Genomic DNA, 22,083 nt, shown 5'->3' on the forward strand with positions numbered 1-22,083 from the left:
GGTCTTGCATTGTCGAAACCGCCGTCTTTCAGATGAGTTATTCCTGTTCAGTTGGAAGTTAAAGTCCCCACGGCGAGTTTGCAGAAGCAAAGTGAACATCTCCCTCTCTGGGACCCAGCCAAAAACCTTCCAGATAAGGCTGAAGTGCAGCAGGTTTGTTCGAAATCTGGCTGATTCATTAGTCAACGGGACACCTGGTCATTTGGATAGTGTCTGCGTAAGTGACTTGGTCACCTAGTTAGCTACTAATTAACTGACAATTTCTTCTGGTTAGTTACTGTGTAAGTTACCTGGTCATCTGGTTAGTTACCGGGAGACGATGAGAAATAGGGTTTGTCTGGAGAGTGGGAGAGAGCTATCTTATTCCGCAGGGTTTAGTGTGAGAAGGTAGACGGATAGTGGTAGACTTGAAAATGGGAGCTACTGTTGCAACTGGACAGAGAAAGAAAGAGTTCATGTTAGGATAAGAGAGAAATAAGAGAGAATGTGCATCATCTTCAGACTAGAAAGATTGTGAGGATTGGAGCTGAGATAAAAGTGTGAGCAAGGTTAGTCATAACCTGGATACAAATACCACAGCCAACGTGAAGTGAAAAAAAACATAGAGCCAAAAAGCAATTCGTGGGGAATTTTCTTTATTTTCCTTCTTTTCTGTCTATCTCGTAATGTGTATCTCTTGATGCCCATTGTGTGTGACAGGGTAGAGGGAGTGACATGGTTAAATCTGTATATCCCTGTCTGTATTTGTCAATGCATCTTTCAAATTGCGTGTAAGTTTGTCTTTAAGATCGTCTTTCTGTGTGTGGCTGGAAAGAGGCAGTGGGATCCGTTGTGTTTGTATCAATGTGTATGTTTGTGTGTTTGTTTGCGTGTGTGTCGCATTCACTGCACTCTATGTTGATTGCTTTGTGTGCCTGTGTATGTGAGACTGTGGACAGGCGGTCGAAGAGACAGAGTTTTTGGATGTATTCCTCTCTCTGTTTCGTTACAAAGAGGACAACACTGGGCCACACATGTGCAGAACGGCCTTTCTTTCCTCTGCCCCTATAATGTAATATAAATAAAACAGCCCTTGCATAATTTTACAAACAATTTTCTTCATAGTGTCTTTAAATATTAATTATTTCCAGGCATTCTGGGATTTTGCATTTGTGTTCTACAAACTATGTGATATATAAAAGCAAACAAATTAATGTGTCTCCAGTATTAAATATTAGTAAACTGAAGCAATGCATATACATTTCACGTTGTTTATTTCTCTGCCCTAATCACAATTAACAATGCTGTACAGTGCACATATGTGCTAGGTCTTTTCAATGTGGGCAACCCAGGTCCATACATGTGCAGAATAGCCTCTCTTCCCTCTGCCGCGAATCCCATTTCCTGACTATCAGCCACGAGTGCCACTGACGTTACAGGGACTGAAGCTGCTCACAGCAACTGACGTTCACACTGGAGCAGACCGTGTAAAACCCTGCCGTTCCCTCTCCAACTCAGTCCAGTCTTGTCACCATTAAAGTCCAGTCATGTCACTATTACATTCCAGTCATGTCACCATTACAGTCCAGTCATGTCATTAGAGTCCAGTCATGTCACCATTACAGTCCAGTCATGTCACCACTACAGTGCAGTCATGTCACCGTTACAGTCCAGTCATGTCAAAATTACAGTCCAGTCATGTCAGCATTACAGTCCAGTCATGTCAAGATTACAGTCCAGTCATGTCCGCATTACAATACATTCATGTCACAATTACAGCCCAGTCATGTCACTATTAAAGTCCAGTCATTTCACCGTTACGGTCCAGTCATGTCACCGTTACAGTCCAGTCATGTCAACATTATAGTCCAGTCATGTCACCGTTACAGTCCAGTCATGTCAGTATTACAGTCCAGTCAGGTCAACATTACAGTCCAGTCATGGCAACATTAAAGTCCAGTCATGTCAGCATTACAGTTCAGTTTTCTCACAATTACAGCCCATTTCATCATTACAGTCCAGTGACATAACCATTACAGGCCAGTCATGTCACCGCTACAGTCCAGTTAAGTCACAATTACCGTCCAGTCATGTCACCATTAATGTCCATCCATGTCACCATTAAATTCCCGTAATGTCACCATTATTGTCCAGTCATGTCACAATTACAGTCGCGTCATGTCACCGTTTAAGTCCAGTCATGTCATCATTAGAGTTCAGTCATGTCATCATTAGAGTTCAGTCATGTCACTATTACAGTCCATTCCTGTCACCATTAAAGTCCAGTCTAGTCACCATTAAAGTCCATTCAAGTCATCGTTACAGTTCAGTCATGTCACCATTACAGGCCAGTCATGTTACCATTATAGTCAATTTATGTCACAATTACAATCCAGTCGTGTCACAATTAATGTCCATCCATGTCACCATTAGAGTCCCATCATGTCACAATTTCAGTCCAGTCATGTCACAGTTACAGTCCCGTCATGTCACAATTATAGTCCAGTCATGTCACAATTACATACATTCCATCCATGTCACCACAACAGTCCAGTCATGTCACTATTACAGTCCAATCATGTCACAATTAGAGCCCAGTCATGTCACCATTAATGTCCATCCATGTCAACATTACAGTCCAGTCATGTCACCACTACAGTGCAGTCATGTCACCATTACAGTCCTGTCATGTCACAATTGCAGCCCATTCATGTCACCATTAGAGTCCATGCATTTCACCATTACAGTAGTTATGTCACCATTAAAGTCCAGTCATATCAACATTAGAGCCCAGTCATTTCACCATTAGGGTAAAGTCATGTCACCATTATACTCCAGTGATGTAACCATTAGTGTCCAGTGATGACATCGCTGAATTTCAATGATGTCACCGTTACGGTCCAGTCATATCACAATTATTGTCCCGTCATGTCACCGTTAGAGACCAATCATGTCACCGTTACTCTCCAGTGACGTCACCATTAAAGACCAGAGATGCCACTATTACAGTCCAGTGATGGCACCATTACAGACAATTCATGTTACCTTTACAGTCCATTGATGTAATGGATCTGCAATTCCAGTTGGGACAAATCTGCGTAAATAAATCTAGAAAATCAAACATTAGCTAAATCATCAGCAGATTCAACACTGCAGCCTGCAAATCTAAGACGATAGACACAGTCATTTGGTGCCACTAACAATGACAAACAGCTCTATATCACTCAAGATTTCCAAATCTTCGACTCCTTTGCAATACTTGCTTTTTCACGTACTATTTCCATAGAATTGAATCAGATATAAATTATTAAAACTTCAAAAAATCTTCAGCTTATTCTTCTGATTCTTGGAATTTACAGCCTTTTTATTAGTAGTCCGGTGATTCCTTTAAGCGTCCTTGTACTTTGTATCTTGTGGGAATTGAATCTGTGTCAATCCTCTTTAGTAAAGTGGTTAGTATCACTCCCCCCCCACCCCACAGTCACGGGAAAAACCGAGGTTCAATTCCCTGACGGGGAGGTCGCTTTACTCCCTTTGTTTTGCTTTTTAACCAAACTGGAGCCACATAAATTTCAATTGAAGAAAATATGTTGGTGTGAGTCGAAGAAAATAGCACAAAAGTCGTGTTTGCCATTTGTGTGTGGTGGAAGCTGGATGCTTACGGAGACAATTTACTTTAGGTTTATTTCATTTAATTGTCACAATCACAGTCCTGGAGATAAAGACTTTTTCATCCAATTTAACACTTCTATTCGCAGACACCTTTGGACGATATTTGGGCTTTGGGCGCTTATCAGTATTATGCTCTAAACAGCAATTGTCCAAATGTTAAGAAGTGGAGTTGGTTACTGCCTAAATATTCCGAACTTGTGTTTCCTGAAGCTTAAAAGAAACAACGGAAGTTACAAAGTTACACTGTCAAAGAGACACACATTTATAGGAACAAACGTCTAACTTTCTTCATGAAATCTGCTTTCTAGAATCGGCTTCCCATTCCCCAAGATGGCTGACCAATGTTTTCGTCACCTTTACTATCCCAACACTCGGGCGGCTCCTACCGCAAGCTCCAGTCGATGCAACAAACATAATCCAGGAGATACGGACCCGTTATATCTAATTTATCACTTACGTTATCAAATTATATGAACTACAATATTTACTATCAAGATTTCTTAGTATTATTAAAAGCAATTATTCATGAAAGTTCAGAAATGGAAGAACCACAATTGACAAATAACATACATGTGTGTCAATTCACAACCGAAACTTTAGCTCTCATAGCGAATTATGCTACGAAGAGAGATTTTAGTCTTGTTACAACATCTATCGCTGTGCACTGTCCAAATGTTTTATCTCTTATCCCCAACTGTAACCAATCTTGACGGTTGAAGCCAGTTATAAAGAGACCAGGCATGTTAAACAGACACTAGGCCAGATATGCAGAGAAAATGCCTGGTATAAGATGACGAGGCCTGATATACCGAGAGAACACTTGTTACTCAGAGCCCATGAATCCCGGATAGCTCAGTTGGTAGAGCATCAGACTTTTAAAATGAACACTTTGAAACCAATCTTAGGGTCCAGGGTTTAAGTCCCTGTTTGGGCGTGTGGGAATGTAAAAGGACTAAAATACGAAAAGTACAGAGTGTCGAGACAATGATAAGATTAAAGTTGTTTTTTTAAGCAACAACGTAGATAATTTACAGCAGAATCAGTGTCCTTCTCCTGTCCTGTCTGCAAATGTATAAATAAACTTGTGATTGCTTGTCAATCAACAACACGAATTATTTTGAGACATGAGGTGATCGCAAATAATCATGTATATAAACTGATGGGACTGCCCCATTGGTAGAGGGAGGGTACCGACTCTTCTGAGAGACGTGCTATTATACAGCCTCTCGCTATCCCTCTCCTTGTGCAAGCATTAAATAAATTATATTTCTGAGCTAAATCTCTTTGTGAGTGTTTGTTTAATCCTAGCTATAGCGCCTACATCATGGGTTCGAAGGCGTTACTTTGTCCTATCATTCTATGGGGGGTGAGTGGGTGGTAGAAGTGAGTACGTACAAGTGTTCCCTCACTTTCTTAAACTGCATAAAACGGATGTCACGAAGTCTAAAATTAATATGGTATTATTTACAAAAAAGTGTCTCAGTTTCTTCTTCCAAGTTAAACGTGAGCATGGTGACATCTGACTGAATGTTACCAGAAACAAAACCCAATAATTTAAGGCAGTGAAACTGCATTGAAATTGTCTAACGTAGAGTTAAAGCTGGGTTCCATGATTCACACAACATCTCACCTGATCTCCACATAAACGTGTATTTGAACGGTGAAACTGTCCTTTCATGATTGACTCTGCCCCCTTTCTGAACTTAGTTACTACTGATCATCTGTTCGTGTCCCGTCCTGTGAGTGTCACTGACGTTTGCGACTTTCAGTCACAAGGATTGATTGGAAATCAATCTCGTTTACTCCACGTGAATCATTCTTTATCTGTCTTCAATCTCCATGTAAAACCTAATCGCCGACTTCTCCATGCAAAAACCTTATCGTCCACCTACAGTGTGTCCTGGAATTATAGGACCAAATGTTTCACTCTATTGTCTTCCTTGAAATGCAAGTTGCTGCTGTTGAATGAGAAAAAGAATGTCCAATCTGATTGTATTGCCACACTCTGAAGTGATATGTTCTGCTAACAGGTGAATATGTTTAGCGCAATTCAAAACTGCAGCAACAACGGAATTCAGTTCATCAGCTGAAACAATGTTTCATGTTTTGTTGTTGCCTGAAAGTTGTATCTGTTTCCAGCTTTACAAAATGCCAATTATTTTCATAGTGTCTGTATGTTTTCCGGCAACAACCAGTTCAATTGTGTGTTCATCAATAATGAAGTACGATTTTTTATCATGAAATTATAAATGTTCCCGCCAGATTTCGAACCTGGGACCTTTCGCGTGTGAGGCGAACGTGATAACCCCTACACTACGGAAACTTCTGTGAATTCATTACTGTTGAGAAATGAATAAAACTCAAAATCTCTTCCATCCAACTCTTTCACAAAACTCCTGAAATTTAGCAATATGATGGGACAGTTGAGACTAAATTGGTTCTTTCGAATGCACGTGAGGAGAAGTGGATTATAAACGGTAAAATAGGAGATAAGACGAGCTCAGGGTCTTGGAGCCGAGAAGCAAGTGACAGGCATGTTGCAAAATTTTCAATCCATTGGCGCCTGATCCTACCAACAATTTTAATTTCTGTCAATTTATTTGAAATGAAGTGCAGTATGGCAATCAATTAAAATAAATCCCCAAATAGCTTCGCTGAATATAATTATAATAATGCTTGAAATTTCTAATGAAATTGCTAATTTTTTTTGCTGCCTTTGCATTACAAAGTTCAACAGGTAGTCTGAGTGTGAATCCCGGCATTCGACATTGCAAGAAAAAAACGTTTTAACATAAGTGATCAGCTTTGTTGGTACATATGTTTTGAGACAAGGGCAAAAATGGGATTGCGTGACCGAATGATCTAAGGCGTTGGATTTAAGCTCCAATCCCTTCGGGGATGTGGGTTCGAATGTCACCTCTATCAAATGCTCATGATCTTCTTCACCTTGTACACTGACCGCGTGGGATGTGTTTTCTGAACAGAATCAGCTGTGTTTACATGGTACCAAGTTGATTCCATCTTACAATGCTTAAACAGCATCCAGTTTACTATCCATGAAGCAATTCCCCGAAACTGTGAAACTATCAATGGCCGTTCGATCGCTTTCGTTCCTTCATAAATTAGCTTCAATCCTGCAACTTCATCAATACTTTATTTGGCAAGTGATAAATACCTCTGACAAGCAATTTGTCCTTGAATTCCGATGCATAAGGAAGAAAGGAGGTAGAAATTCGTTGCATTTAAAATAAAAAGTAAAAGGCTTTCCCATTCAGTATTGATCTAAACGAGCAATATTTTGGGATGTTTCGAAATTTTTTTTTTCTTTGAAAAACATTCCAGCTGAGCGTGAATAAAATAACTGATAATTTTCTGCGATCACGTAAATCTTATATTTCTAACTACAATTCAAATTATTCTACAACAAACGTTGTTCTTAAATGAGTTGCTGTATTGATTGGAGTCAAGTTATCAAGCAATTTGTATTTCATATAAGTGTCTCTTATAGCACTTCATAACCAAACAATCATCCATTGGAAAGTCGTCCGAGTTTCCTTTCATTTGCGGTCAGACTTCAACGTTAAATAACACACTTACAGGTGTTGTCATTGCTTGCTAAGCCTGAGCTTGCCTGTGACTGTATTTATGGCAATAAAATGCTGCACGTTTTTGCAGAAATGTGTGTACATTTCTCTCTATGGCACAACTGGTTAGCGCGTTCGGATGTTAACCAGAAGAATGGTGGTTCAAGCCCGACCTGGGAGGATCCTCTTCTGAAACAATTATATGTTTCTTCCATTGTTCCTCGCAATTGAACAAATATTATAAACATCTTCGTAATTGTTTGTCGTTTTGTTTGTGCCTTTGGCCCCATTTCACGACAATTAGTGGCTCAAGATTCCTCCAGTTATCAAATACCTATGCAGCTTCGTGAAGAATACGGAAGTCTACTCCACTCTCATTGATACATTCTGTAGAAGTCTTGTGCAGACAGCCATTGCTGTTTTTATCTATGGGATGAATGGTGATCCTCAATTTTTGGAATCATATTTTACGCAATAAGAGCCAGATTGTCTCATTCATCAACTCTTTAATATCTAAAGCATTCTGTGTTAGAGGTTCAAGTGAAAATACATCCACATCAGCGGCGAATAACATGTTGATTCTAAAAACATAATTGCACATTCTTTCTTATACTTGTGGGAAACTGCTGTGTATGTGGAGGCAAGTGCACAGCCATGATCCTGTGATGGTTATTACCCGGTTTGAATCGGAGTCACGACAATCGCCAGCGCTTTTTGGTTTCATACATTCTTGAAGTTTTTTAACATTAAGCTGAATGCGCAACGAATGTGAATTTGAAATTACCTGTTGTTTGCATTTAATCAATAATAATAAGCCTGACATTTGAAACAGCGAATTATCACTCCTTCGAGACGGCGCAAAGCGCTTCACCGAACATAAAGTAATGTAAATTGCCAGGTTATGTGTTGGGCGATACAACAACAACAACAACAAGATTCCATTTATAAAGCGCCTTTCACGTCAGGAGGACGTCCCAAGGCGCTGCACAGTTGGGTCGTGACCCGAGCATTGGGGAGATGGTCAGGGTGAGGGGAGGGAGCGAGGAGGGGGGAAATGGTCAGGGGGAGGGGAGGGAAGGGAGGGAGCGAGGAGGGGGGAAATGGTCAGGGTGAGGGGAGGGAAGGGAGGGAGCGAGGAGGGGGAAGAGAGTCGAGAGGGGAGTGAAGGCTCGGTCAAAGAGAATAATCAATGACAAATATTCAGTTCTAATCGTTGTGTTAATATTTGATCGCTCCTGCTGTGATCATAACAGACGACTGACGTGATAAAAACAATTGGGTTTTGAGGCGAACATCTCAGCTACTCGGTAATCATATTTCTTCAGTTACACATCCAACAGTACAATAAGCTAGTATTTGTGAATCAACGTTTTTCAAAGATACATATTGTCACAGATGACCTACAATGAACTCTTCTGGTTATTACCCGGGTGTCAGAAACCCATCATGTAGCTTATGGCAACTTGGATCCTTCTAAGCATTTTAGTTACGTATGGGAATTCCTGTGTTTAGAAGGGAGTGAGCATGGTTTACCAAGGCACGCAGCCTGTTTACCTAATTCCGCAGCATGTGACGAGGGAATTGCTGGATGCTAACACTGCAAAGCTGACATTGAAGCAACATCGAGTGCCCGATGAGTGAACCAAGTTTATGGTTTATGTTGTGGCCTAAAATTGCAAGGTTAAAAAATGACCAATGGATGTTGGTTGCGGGCAGAGATTCCACCAGAAATATCTTGTCACAACACCTGTTAGCTAATAAAGTTCTGATGAATTTATGGAGTTGTCTCGACAACGTGATGACATACAATCCCACTATGTAAAATGCAAGGAATCAAATGGCAATGATAAACAGAGAAATATTAATACAGGAATCAGGCGCTGGCACAATGTTGTCCAAATTAGTTTTTTAGTACTTTTCAGTAGTGGTGGCCGTGTGGTCAAGGCGATGGACTAGAAATCCATTGGGAAGCTTCCCGCGCAGGTTCGAATTCTGCCGACTACGAATGTTGTTTCCTCGTATTATTATTGTGCCACTGGCTGTAGGAGTGTATCCAAATTGATAATGATTTTGGCTTTTGGAAACCTGTGGATGCGGCAAGTTGGAGATGAAAGCAATGCAAAGTTTACTTCACTGAAAGTTTTCCTTCATGATATTGTAAAAAAAGGTTATTTTGGAACAGTACATCAGGTGGGATAGGTTGACGGTAAAGCTTTTGCACAACTTATTGACAATTCGTGGACTGGGTAATTTCTTCTGTTTATTTCTCACCAAACACATCAACATCTCAAAGTAAAACAAGACACGATCCTGGATGGTAAAGATGACAGCTGCGGTTGATTAGCGATGAGCTCTATTTAGTATTCACAGCAACATACAAACAAATGACAGAAATATAAAATGTAACTGTTTTTAAAATATATTCACACTTTTGCTTTTAAAATGAAAAAAAGTCAGCTGTGATATTACTCTTCGTTGGTAAAACTCTGAAATTAAGAGATAAAATTTTCCGTTTCATTGTTTTTCGTGTAAATGTGAATCAAGGCATTGACAGCAACAAACACAGCACTAAACACCATGGTGACCAGCTCAGCACTATCACCATGGTGACCAGCTCAGCACTAACACCATGGTGACCAGCTCACCACTAACACCATGGTGACCATCTCAGTACTAATGCCATGGTGACCAACTCAGCACTAACACCGTGGTGACCACCTCAGTATTAAAACCGTGGTGACCAGCTCAGCACTAACACAGTGCTGACCAGCTCAGCACTAACACCATGGTGCCCAACTGAGCACGAGTACCCTGGTGACCAGCTCAGCCCTAACACCATGGTCACCAGTACAGCACTAATCCCATGGTGACCAGCTCAGCCATAGCAACATCGTGACCAGCAGAGCACTAACACCATGGTGATCCGCAGTGAAGGTGTAGTGAGGAGCTATACAGAGCATCTGTTGTCATTATACCTTTGTTTACTATCAGGATGGTCTGTTTGACTCCGCACGTTCTCACCATCAGAGCTGTTTTAAGGCTGGTTTTCCCCAATGGTCATGTTTATGTAATTCGTGACACTGCGGAGGAGAATGAACTGATTCAAATTTCCTTTTAAGTAGTACAATTTAATAAAACTTTATGAAGCTTATACAAAATCAAAATGGTATACTTCATCAAATCGAATTAAAGCTCACAACAGGATAATAGACTTAACTGCAGTGGGTTGATCGGATCAATATATTGATGTACGTGTCGCTTGGTTACGGTTCGCATCAGCTGATTCTGATTAAACGACACAGGCCGTTACATAACAGTAAGCGAGCTCCTGCTGTGCATATTCTCTTTGTACGTTCATACATGCTCCACCTCTTTCTCACACTCTGTCCTTGTATTCTCTTTTCCCATCTTTCTCTCTCGGATACTGTCACTCATTCTCTCTTTCACCCCATACACAAGCCCCCCCACCGCCGCCACCCAGCCACACACTCTCACTGCCTCTCCCATTCTCGCTGCTCTCTTCCTTCTTGTTTGATTGCTTCACTCTGTCCCTCTATCTTCCCCTCTCCATCGTAATCTCTCTCTCAATCACTCTCTGCCTCTCCCGCTCTCAATCTCTTTCTCCTACCCCTGTTTCTACCCTTAGGTGACAACCCTGTTTCTCTCTCACTGAGACATCCTCTCTTGCTCAATTGCTGTCTCCTTTTCTCACTATTCAACACCCCTCTTATTTCTGAATCGCCGATTAACATTCTCCTCCCACAAACGCTCTTTACGTCTCTGTCTCAATCGCTCTCTGTCACTCCCCCTCTTAACCTCACGCATACTTTCTCTCCCGTCTGCACTCTCTCTACAACACTCTATCACTTCTCGCCCCGTTTCTCTCGATCTGCCTCACATTCTCTCTCTATCAATCACTCTGTCTCTTTCTCACTTGCGGGTTGCCTGGCGGAACAACCTGTAAATTAAGCAATAGCATTTCGTATTCCAACGTTCACTCCCCCCCTCTCTTTTTGTCTTTCTAACTCTCTCACACCCTGCCTCGCTCTCATACAACCTCCAAACTTCTCGCACGCAGGCTTGCACACTCTTTAACGCTCTCTCAATCTGTGACTCTCACTGAATATCACGCTCACTCTCTCACTCCTTCTCTCTCTCTTTCTCTCTTTCTCACTTACATGCGCACAAAAACACACAATCAGTCTCTCTCTCATACAGTCTTTCTCGCATACAGTCTCACTGTCTCCCACTCGTTCCCTCTCTCACTCAGTCACTCACTCAATCTTATTCAATCACACTCTCTCACTGATTCATACTCAGATCCTCTCACTCTCAACACCTCTCTCCATCTCTCTCTGGTCTCTCATCGTTAGTCTAATTGTCTCTCACGCACTCTCTCTCACATCTTCATTCCATCTCTGTCTGTAACTCAACCTCTATCTATGTCAGCGAGACAGTTGCAGTGAGTGACCCATTGAAGTTAGCCTGAAGCTAGTATTGTATACAGATGATGATGGGGAGATGGAACGAAGAGAGAGAGCATATCGTGGCTATTGGACTCCGTGCTGCACTCCGAGTGTGGCGTAGACTGGACTTTCATCCTCACTTGCTTCACGGCCATTCTCATTCCTGTTTCCTAACGTCAGATTGGCATAGATGATGGAAGCTTCCTGCAACAGGCCAAAAAAATGACTTTTGAATGTCAGTGGGAAACACCCCTCCCCCACCTACACCTCATAGGAGACCTCGATCCTCATCACCAGTCTGTGAGGTGTGCGTGTTTCTCCTTCCCCATCACAGGAATACAACGGATGTTAAAATGCCTGCAAGTGTATTCAAATAGATTGATCCATGTTAATTCACTCCGTAAGTACAGAGGAACCAATATTAATGATAATAACATTGAATTTAGGAGCTTGTACTGAGATGAATGGCGCTGTTTGAACGTAAAAGTAAACACAACCACACAGACAGAAACATAGAGAAACACACAGAATGATACACACACACACAGACAGACAATCAATCACATACACACACAGACACTCGCAGAAAGACAGATACAGATACAGTCTAGAAAAAAAAAACATAGACAGATACACAAACACACAGGTAGATACACAAAGGCATGTTTTCCTGCATTTTACATTGAGAGAACGGTTGAAAGTGGTTTACAACATTTACTCTCAACTGTAGCAACTTTATAAGCATAACCAAGAGCAGCAGCCAAATTGGGTACGGAAACGTCGCACAAACTCACAGTTGCTCCACTGTACATCAAATCCTGTGAAGTGCTTTGAGACATCATCATTATGTAAGACAATTTTTACCGAATGTAAAGATTATTATGCTTTTGATGAAATGAGCGATTATTTTTTGTTGGCCAGCACAAGGGGAGATTATTCCTTCTATTTCTCAGTATTGCCAAAGTCCCGACGTTTGGGTTACCCCACGAATTTCTAGGTGAGGCGAGAGAACTGCCGCCTGAGCCAGAGTGACACAGAGCCTGCGCTGTGTTGAGCCATGTTACATAAGGCCTGAGCGAAACTGCCAGAGGGTCTGAGGTGGGCTCAGCCAGGGTGACACGGCTGAGCTGAGCTGAAACAGGGTCCGAGCTGGACTGACATAGGGCCTGAGCTGGGCTGGGCTGACACAATGCCTGAGCTCGGCTGACACAGGGGCTGAGCAGGGCTGGGGTGACACAGGGACTGAGCTGGGCTGGGCTGACACAGGGCCTGAGCTGGGCTAACACAGGAACTGAGCTAGACTGACACAGGTCCTGATCTGGACTGGCACAGGGTCTGAGCTCGGTTGCAAAATGGCCTGAGCTGGGCTTGCACAGGGCCTGAGCTGGACTGACACAGGACCTGAGCTGGGCTGACACAGGGCCTGAGCTGGGCTGACACCGGGCCTGAGCTGGGCTGACACCATATCTGAGCTGGGCTGACACAGGACCTAAGCTAAGCTTACACAAGACCTGAGTTGAGCTGACACGGGGCCGAAGCTGGGCTGACAAAGGCTGATTTGGACAGGCACAGCGCCTGAACTGAGCTGACACAAGACTGTGCTGGGCTAACGAAAGGCCAATGATGGCGTCACTACTCACCGCTGGAGACACCGAGCGTGGAGAAAATCTAACCATTGCATCTGAAAGAAACGTAAACGGAATGTAATACCAGCACAGTTCAATAATCTCACTGCTGTTTGGTAATGTTGTTCAAGGTATCAATGATTACAATGAATATTTATGAATGATCGTGACAATATCTATTAAACAACTGACAATATACTAAAAACCGTTTCATTTGCAATAGCATCTTATCACTACCTCAATACGCCCGAAAGCGTTTCATGAGATTGATGGTGCAGAGCAGTTACTCTGTAATTTGTCAGTGAAACATGGTAGGCATTCGTGACCGGCATCCACACATACACACTGTCTGAACCATTTTTTTCTGGCGGACTGTTGGCCAGAGAAATTGTTGGAGGGAGAGAAAAGTTAACTTTTTTTGAACAGCAACGCTGATGTCTATCTGAATATGCAGAAGTGACCTCGATATATCTTCTGATTTCAAGGACAGAAAACATAAAGTGGCTCAATTGAGAGAAGCGATTGAAAGTGAGGCACACAGACTATCATGCAGACAGATAGACAAGTGCACAGAAATACACGCAGACAGTCCGAGAGAGAAGTAGACACGCAGACACATGAATAGATCCACAGTTAGACACACAGTTAGAATAAGAGATTAGCGGAGCGGAGACAAATCGAAACTCAGACAAAGAGAAAAGGCAAAAATCAGAGCCAAGTGGGCGGATGAAATAACAATGGCCTGTGATTTGGGAAAGGCTCATCTGCAAGCTGTAGATTTGTGTGGGATTCGGTCACACGGCGGTCCTGACCATTTTGTGACCATCTTCTTTCCTTCTGGGATCAAAGCCAGTAAACCTATGACTCACATGTCACGCTGCCGGTTTGGGGGTCGCCTACTGCGTGTGCATTCCTGAGGAAAACAAACAAAGAGGACAGGGAGATAACTTCACTGTTGTTTTACTAATGAGGATTACAGAGCTCACATCTCGGCTTCTCCCAAGTCTAACCACCAACTGCGGGTAAATAGCGCTGACAGGATTACGCTTGAAGGAGCAGCAGAGACACGTGGGCTCGAATGGCCGTCTTCTATGCTGTCACTATCTCTGGTGCTACAGTAGAGAAAAACTGCAGGAAGTTTGCCAGACGTTGATTTCAAAAGCTGGTTAAACGGCAAACCCTTGGCCTGGTTTGCAGACAGTAAATCTTGGTCACAGGTTTGTGTGAATTATACAGCCCGGTGACAAAAGACAGGTTTCTGTGAGCTATACAGACCGGTGTGGCGGGATATGGGCTTTAGTCACGTGTCCAATTTGTGTTGAAATACATCACCATGGTTACAAGTATCCACAGCAGACGATGAGTTTCAGTCATACCCCTACACATAGAAATTCCTGTGTATCTAATGAATGTGCAGTCTCTCTGCCATCCTTGTCACAATGAGCACAAGTCTGGCGAGAGTCAGGGTTTGGCTACCCCAACGTGTGACCAGCTAAATCCACACAGCTTGCTATTTGCTGGTGTGTCTGGCAATTTTCCACTGCTTGTCGAGTTCGGACCAAACTACCCGTAAGAGAATTGTCTTGCAGGGTAAAAGCAGCTGAGTGGGACGATTCTTTCTGCCCTTCAAATCTGGCCAATGAGTGTGGGAGAGAGCACAAATACAGGGAATATAGGAATAGAGCAGGGAATGGGGTTAAAGAGAAAATCCCCAATGGGGATAGAAGCACCTGCACAGGGACGATGGGGACAGAGCATGACATAGCGGAGAAATGTACTCACATTTCCCCTCTTGGCCTTTTCTTTTTACCTGTAAGTACAAAATGTAATAAATGCCAAACTTTCATCATTATTGGGTGTACATTTTTGCAGTTTGATTAACAGTAATCCCCCATTTTCATCAAGCTTCAAAAGCCCAGCAAAGGGACGGTTAACAAAAGCAGTCCCCACCCCTGCACCCATTACCGACATCGTGGGAGGTGTCTTTAGCCACTCCGCCCCGCTCTCTATAAATACATCCCAGATTCCATCTAGTTTATATCTCGCTCCCACACTCACGCCCCAAGGCTCATCACTTCAACCGTGTCTAATATTTGTATTACTATTCAGTTTAATGCTCAGTACAAGTCGTTGTGATAATGTATTGTATTATATTTTCTATATTATATTTTACTGTATTAATACATTCAGATTTGAAACATAATCTGCTGACTCTTGTGAAGCATGATGAGCTTTTTGGTGCTGAATATAACAGAACACCATCTGTTCAGATAATCTTTTCCTGCATTGGCTTCGCCTAAGATAAAATCACAATAATAATCCTCATGTTTAAAACAGTGCCTGATCACAATGTCGAGGTCACTCCAAGAAGAGCAAAAACAACAAGATTGCATTGATAGACATTGCATTGATATCCTCTGTAAGAAATAGAGGATCTACTGAAATTATAGTGACTGTGCATTTTTTTTAAATGAAATGCGACAGCCAATTGCATACAATCGTGTCCCACAAACAGCCGTGGAATGAGTGACCAATTTTGTTTTGGGGATTGTTGGCCAGAATAATGGGAGTACCTCCCTTTTTTTTTTCCAATGGTGTTGCAGGATCAGTAACGTCCGCTTGATCAGGCAGCCAGCAATTCTGTTTTACGGACTCACCGGTTGTACAGACGGAAGAACATAATATTAAAACGATAGTTTCAAAAACAGTATCTTCTGCACTGTATGCTGTCAATGATCTCGAACCAAAATGTTCCTCGTCAACAGCCTATAATCTCCGATATTGTCACGTTCTCTAAGTAAAGTATCGAACTGCTCATTAACGATTGTGCTAACGTAAACAATGACATGTCTTTCTAACCCAGAGTCATGATTCTGTCTAATCTCTGCCAATACTAAATGAGTTGGTAAACACCGAATACTGATTTGTAGCTTCATTCTCAATTCCACATATGCACTCATTGACACAGCAGAAGTGCAATAGACAGCGGTTAGTTCCATTGCGGTCACTTCCGTTATTCCCATTAATTGAAAAAAATGTACACTGAAATTAATGGCCACTTACTTCTTTTATGCACAAAGATTCCCGCTACAAACACAGTGATCACTAACGCAGTGACAATTCCCAAAGCCAGTCCTGCAGTTTGCCCCCCGGTCCATTTTGCGAGAGAAGGAAATGGACAAACAGTATTTTTTTGACTTTGAAGAACGAATATGTGGCAAAAGCTCATCACTTTAAAGACCTCACTTAGGTTTGACTTCCTCCTAATGTGAAAGTGCTATATAAACTATTCTTTTTTCTCTGTTGCAATGAAAATAGCCCAAGTTTCCATAGTCCTCAAGAGAAAAGCCTCTCGCCCCCTGACGCTGGGAAGGGGGAACTAAGGATTGTCTCTTCTTTGTGTTCTGCGCTGGTGACCAACCAAGCTGTCAAAGATCGGAATGAAGTGCAAACTTGATGCTGGTCTCCAGTCCATGTCCTGAGCCAGGCGACTCCGCAGTATTCACGGCATTGCTAATGACACAACAGGAGAGCCTGGCTCTTCGGCAGGAAATTGAGTAGAAGATTGGTCACGAGGAGCTTGGATTCTTACACTTAGCTTGAATACTCCAACTCATCGTGAGTTAATGGGCTTCGCTAGTTAGGAAGGAGTTGGGTACCATATTATGCGCAATGACCAGCTGTGTGGTGCAGATGGTTAAATAAAATCTGGGATCACAAAATCTTGTCTGATAGGAAAGAAAACCGCTACAATGTGACGGAAGTAAGGTTCAGCGTTCCCGTCTTTCCCTGGAGAAAGGAAAGAGAGTTTAGACCCCTGATCGGTCTTGTGGGTATCGCTCGGGAGTTTGCTTTGGAAATTGTTTTATCACGGGGGTGCGTTTCCGCCGGGGCTCAAACACTCCACCTAATGGAGGAGATAACTTAGAAATATGATCCATGATTTAAAATGTGGTTACAACAGGTGTTGTTCAAATGGTCAAAATGCCAAGATCATTGTGTGAGACCTGACTCAGCTTTTATCGCACACCAAGATTCCCACTCGCTCGCACTCTGGTGACCTGAAATCTCGTCCGTCTGCTTGTAGTATATTTACACGTGTAATTTCCTGCACTGACCTCCAGTGGGGTTGTTGAGTGATAAACTCGTCATCCCTATATAAAGATAGATTGCTACCAGGATAATTCTCAGAACATGAGATCTCAGCACTTTCCCCCCTCACAAATACCAGGGAATCTGGCTTGAGGAAAATGTTGGATTTCTGGAGCGAATCTGTGAATCTGTGCCCACCCTGCACCGGGCTCACACCACTTTGCTCAACAACCGACTTTGCTCCCCGCTCGGGCTCACACGACTTTGCTCAACAACCGAAATTGCTCCCCACTCATCCCCCACTGTGCTCAGCCCCGATGCTCACCCACATGTGCTTAGCCCTCCCCACTCCTCTGTTTCTATATGAGGCTCCGCCATTCTCCCTATGTTCAGACCCTAATCCTTTGACTAGCCCCTCGCAGTTTGCCCAGCGTCTCAATCTGCGCTCAATCCTTCCAATGTGCTCAGTCCCTCCTCTGGGTCCAGCGCATCGCCTGGAATCAGCCTTTTACCCTGTGCACAGTCCCTCCCAATGTGTTCAGTTCCTAAACCTCTGCTCAGTCACTCCCCTATGCGGAGTCCCTCCACATGTTCTGAGACCGTCCCACTTTGCTTAGTGCATATGATCCCACTATGCTCAGAGCACCGCCTTTACTCACATCACTGTGTTTACCCATCACTTGCTGAATCCCCTTGTGCTCAATCCCTTGTGCTCATAAACCTGTACTCACGCACCTTTGCTCACTTGCATGTACACGCCCCACATTGTGCCCATCACCCCGATTGTGCTCAGACTCCCGCCCACTTTTATTAGCCCTCACGCATTGCTCATCCACTCTCCCCTTTGCTCATTCTTCCGCCTGTATTCAGTTCTCCTCCTCCCCTGAGTACCCCCCACCCCAATGTTATCAGCCCCACCCCAATTGATTCCGCCTTCCTTGGGTTCAGTTCCTCCCTTGTGCTCAGCCCCTCCCATTGCTCTCAGTCCCTCGCCGTGTTCTCAGCCCCTCAGCTGAGCTAAGCATTCCCGCTAGGCTCAGCCATTTCCCTGTAATCAGCCCCTCCCTTGGGCTCAGAGCCTACGCTTAGCTCAGTTCCTCCTACTTTGCTCAGCCCCACCCACTTGCTCTGGCCCCTGTTCTTACCCCTATGATGCATCCATATGTACTCACCACTCCCGTACTCACAACCCATCCTGAGCTCCCTATTGTGCTCATCAACACACCTGTGCTCACCTCCACGCTGTGCTCATCCCCTTTGCTCTTACCCCCCTTTGATCATACCCCTGCGTACATCCACGGAGCTCACCCACTGTTCTGAACCCTCTTTACTGACCGACCGCTCTGCAATTCTCCATGTGTTCAACACTTGTTCTCAGCACCATTCATCATCCCACACTGTGCTCAACCAATTGTGCTGATATTACCTGTGATCAGCGCACTGTGCTTACTCTCGGCTCAGTCCTCTGTGCTCACCACTCGCATTGTGGCGCAGCCTTCCCCCGGTGCTCAGCATTCCAGCTGTCCTCAGCCCTCCCGCTGTATTTAGCCCAATGCTGGTGATTAGTCAACCAGTTGTGCTCAGCCCTCCCCGTGTTCTGAAACTTGCCCACTGTGATCAATCCCACCTTACTTACCGAACCCTACGGAATCCGCACTGTGCACAGCCCTCTTTTCTCAGGCTGCTGTGCTCATCCAACCCTGTGCTCACCAAATATCATCACTCCCTATCTCCTCTACTCTCCACCTTTGCTAAGTTCACCAGTGCTCACCAACCTTGATTCAGCCACACATTGTGCTCCCACACTCTTCCCAGCCCCACTGGTCTCCACGCGTGTCGTCGTCCGTAGTCCTTACTCTTCATATTGCACCGTCCTTCGTGTGTGACTCCCGTGCTCAACCCCTTCCTCTAATCAGTCTCCACACCCTACACCTTTGCTCAACGAACTTATGCTCAGCAGCATTTGTGCTTTATCCTCCACCCCCACTGAGCTCAACGCCACTGTGCTCACCCTATCTCCCTGTTCTCAAACAATATGTTCATTCCTGCTCTCAATATCAACCCTTGTGCGCAACCCGTGTGCTCATCCAACAGTGCACTCACAGCCACTTGTGCACACACTCCTATTCGCCCAACCCAGCGATCAATATCCCCCACCTTAATGATCACCACCTATTCTGTGTTTATTCCGTCTCCCTTGCTCAATCCCTGTGCTCTCCTTATCCAGTTTCACCAGAGTGACAACACACCAACCTCCTCACTCCCCGGATTTAATAATAATAAACTACCATCTTTTGGATACAAACTTTAACATTGTTTCTGAAAATGTGATCTGAAAAATGATAGAGAATGAATTGTTTACCTGAACAGATGACGCCGGCATCATAGGAGTGTGACGTGGAATTGCTACACCAGGTCTGTGAGGGACAACCTCTCAGAGCGGACTCTCTCCCTCTGCACTGAACATTAAACTTCACAACGGGACCTGAGCCCCTCCCAAAGTGAGCGTTTCCTGATGCTGACAGCGCAGCTCCACAACCCAACTCCTTACACACCACCGCCGCGTCCTCCATATCCCAACCATTGTCACCAGAGCCATATCCATACACTGTGCCCCATTGATTGCTGTGCGAAACCTCCACTCTCCCGGCGCACGGACTGCTTCCATTCACCAGCCTCACCATCACACTCTCTGTAAAACATCACACACCATATTAAGAGTATGTTTCCTGCTTAACTTTCAGTAAGCCAGGAAAATACAATACAATGTATGTGTACAGAGGACCTATCAGATTGGGAGGGTGTTGCGGATAAACAATACAACAACAATAATAATCATTATACTCTTTGCATTAACATACAGTCCACAACACGGTTTTCAGAATAACTGAGAGCTTTTTTCACAGCTATCTGCACCCCTTGCAGCTGCCCATGCATCCAAAGGATAGTGTTATTATCTATATGAGATATTGTTGTACTAAATGTGAGATTATTTTACTTTAATATATTATTAAACTTTACATTACATTACTATAGTTTATTATATTACTATACTTTATATTAGTTTAAAGTTTATATTTGATCACTATATTTTATAGTGCCATACATTATGTAAGAATATTATACTCTATAAAACGACAGGAGATTCCTCCCATAAATTAGGCCCATGGCATTCTGTTTTGTTACAGAATATGTTAGTGCAAGTGTATCTCCCTTGAACTGTGCGTGATTTTCTCTTTCGCTAGCATATTGCAGCAAACCATAGTTACAACACTATTGCTGTTAAATGAAATTATTTTATTAAGTAAAGCTCATCAACGACAGGAGATCCCCGAAACGATGTCCATGACATTAGCGCAAGCAAGATATCTATGTTCTGGTATAAATCATTTCTGTGGCTCAATCGGTTATTGCGTTGCTGGCAGATCCACAGCCTCTGAAACAGCCACAACACTGAAACAGAAATTGTTGTTTTATTAAAATGTTAATACCTCAGGTTCGTGCCGGGCCAAGTTACACATTTTATACGCAAACAGAGAGAGTTCGACACTAAACAGGGCACTCGATGCTGGCCGCAGCATCACAGCTCAAACGCCTCAGGTCTAATCTCTATTGGGAGTGGAAGGCGGGGGGGGGGGGGGGGGGACATAACAATTCAGCATCATACACAACACGATCTGAGGCATACAAAACCTCTCACCACCCAGGGTACAGCCCCTCTGACCAGAGCGCAAGCCCTGTCCCATGGCACAACGCCTCCCGCATCGGCTCAGCCACGCCCAGAAGTCATGGACCCCTCCCCCAGCGCTCAGATGCACCGATCCCAGCACAAGTTCTCTCGCGAAGGCAGAGACCCACAAACACACAGACCAGCCCAAGCAGAGCCTTCGCCCGGCCATGGCACAACCGCTCAGAGCAAAGACAACGCCCTCCATCCGAGGCACAGCCCACCACAGGCCACAGTCCCTGCAACAGGCTCAGCCCACTCCAGGCACAACCTCTACCATTGGATAAGCCCTCAACCCCGGCACATTCCCTGCCCAAGGCAAAGCCACACTGCCAAGCAAACAGGCCCCACACAAAGCATATATATCCGACCATTGCCCAGCATGCCCCACCAAAGAACACAGCACCAGAAAGCACAGCCGGATCCCAGACATAGCCCGCTCCAGGAAAAGAAACATCCCCAGGGCAAAAACCTTCGCCCGGTGAAAATCAGCCCAGCCCCTCACCCGACTTCCCAAGAATAGCTGAGGCATGCAACAACACCATAGCACAGGACCCTAATTTGCAACCATCGCAGGGCAAAGCTGCCCCTTCCCAAAACCCAGCCCCACCCATGAACAGTTGCACCACCTCATGCTCAGCTCATCTACAATGCAAGATCCCCATAGTGCTCTGCCCATCCTTCCAACGGTATATCCCATCCAGTCACAACCCCTCCCCCGTAGCAAAATTGACTCCCAGGGATACATTCCCTCATCAGGACACAGAATTCCCCACGGGCACAACCCCTACAACAACTGGCACAGCGCACCAAAGGAAAAATCCACACGAGCGCACAGAATACCCCATAGGCACCCAGCCTCCCGCTGGAAATCCCGCGCGAGGCAACGTCCCTTCCCCGGGGCACAAGCACGGTCCCAATATACAGCCATTCCGCAG

The 22,083-nt window shown here is 44.1% G+C and overlaps 2 non-coding genes across 2 annotated transcripts; both read left to right on the forward strand.

The window, feature by feature from the left end:
* Window positions 1–4,492: 4,492 nt before the first annotated feature.
* On the forward strand, window positions 4,493–4,585 carry trnak-uuu. The gene is made up of 2 exons: window positions 4,493–4,529; window positions 4,550–4,585. It is a non-coding gene; the product is annotated as a tRNA-Lys (tRNA).
* A 4,571-nt stretch (window positions 4,586–9,156) lies between these two features.
* On the forward strand, window positions 9,157–9,239 carry trnas-aga. The gene has a single exon. It is a non-coding gene; the product is annotated as a tRNA-Ser (tRNA).
* The last annotated feature ends 12,844 nt before the right edge of the window (window positions 9,240–22,083 follow it).

Source organism: Callorhinchus milii, unplaced genomic scaffold (genome assembly GCF_018977255.1).
Source record: "Callorhinchus milii isolate IMCB2004 unplaced genomic scaffold, IMCB_Cmil_1.0 Scaffold282, whole genome shotgun sequence".
Lineage (NCBI taxonomy): Eukaryota > Metazoa > Chordata > Chondrichthyes > Chimaeriformes > Callorhinchidae > Callorhinchus > Callorhinchus milii.